At 38.5% G+C, this 723-nt stretch overlaps 1 protein-coding gene across 1 annotated transcript in view; it reads right to left on the reverse strand.

The window, feature by feature from the left end:
• Positions 1–480, reverse strand: part of LCOR (ligand dependent nuclear receptor corepressor) — a 22,211-nt gene extending 21,731 nt beyond the window's left edge. The window contains exon 1 of the mRNA XM_008935298.1: positions 452–480. The gene's annotated coding sequence lies outside the window, so the exon portion shown is untranslated. The remainder of the gene's footprint in view (positions 1–451) is intronic.
• Positions 481–723: the final 243 nt, after the last annotated feature.

Genomic DNA, 723 nt, shown 5'->3' on the forward strand with positions numbered 1-723 from the left:
AGATTCCAAGATACAGAACAAGACTCTAGATTTTTAAAATGGACCACATTTCCATACTGAAGATAAGCCCACTGTCTGGCCATACTAAGCATGCACAAGCCACAGTTTGGCTCCCTCGGGAAGTGTTTCATGATCCCAACAAGAGCTCTTACAAAGAACTCAAAACCCCCATAAAACAAACAAAAACCACCAAACAGGAAGAGCCACTACACAGAAAAAAAAAAAAAAAAAAAAAAAAAAAATCTGCATCACATACTACAAAGAAAAAGTTGCAGAGAAGAGGGAAGGCTGTTCATTAGCTTGCATTATTTTAATTCAAAAGGCCCTTTTCCGAAGGAAAGGAGAGGGCTAGCAGGTTGCAGATTTTCTATATTCAGTTAAGTAGGAGTAGCAAACTCCATCCCTTTGTCCCTCCCCTACAACTACTAGCTTCACAAATCTGCATTGTTACCTTCACTTTTTCTCTTCTCAGGCAGCAGAAAAGACAATTTTCATCAAAAGACCAATCAGAAACACCTTCAGGCTCACAGTCTGTAAATCAGAGGAATAGCAAATTACTTCATATTCATAAACCACGACACAACTGGAGCCAAAAGAGAAATGTCGAATTAAAATACCTGTTTCACAACATTCTTGCCTGCATTCTGAGGATGCAGGCTTCATTTCAGCCATTTTTCTAAATCCCCAGATTACCAAACTGTATACGTTTTATACACAACAAAT

This window comes from Merops nubicus, unplaced genomic scaffold (assembly GCF_000691845.1).
Source record: "Merops nubicus isolate BGI_N331 unplaced genomic scaffold, ASM69184v1 scaffold11882, whole genome shotgun sequence".
Lineage (NCBI taxonomy): Eukaryota > Metazoa > Chordata > Aves > Coraciiformes > Meropidae > Merops > Merops nubicus.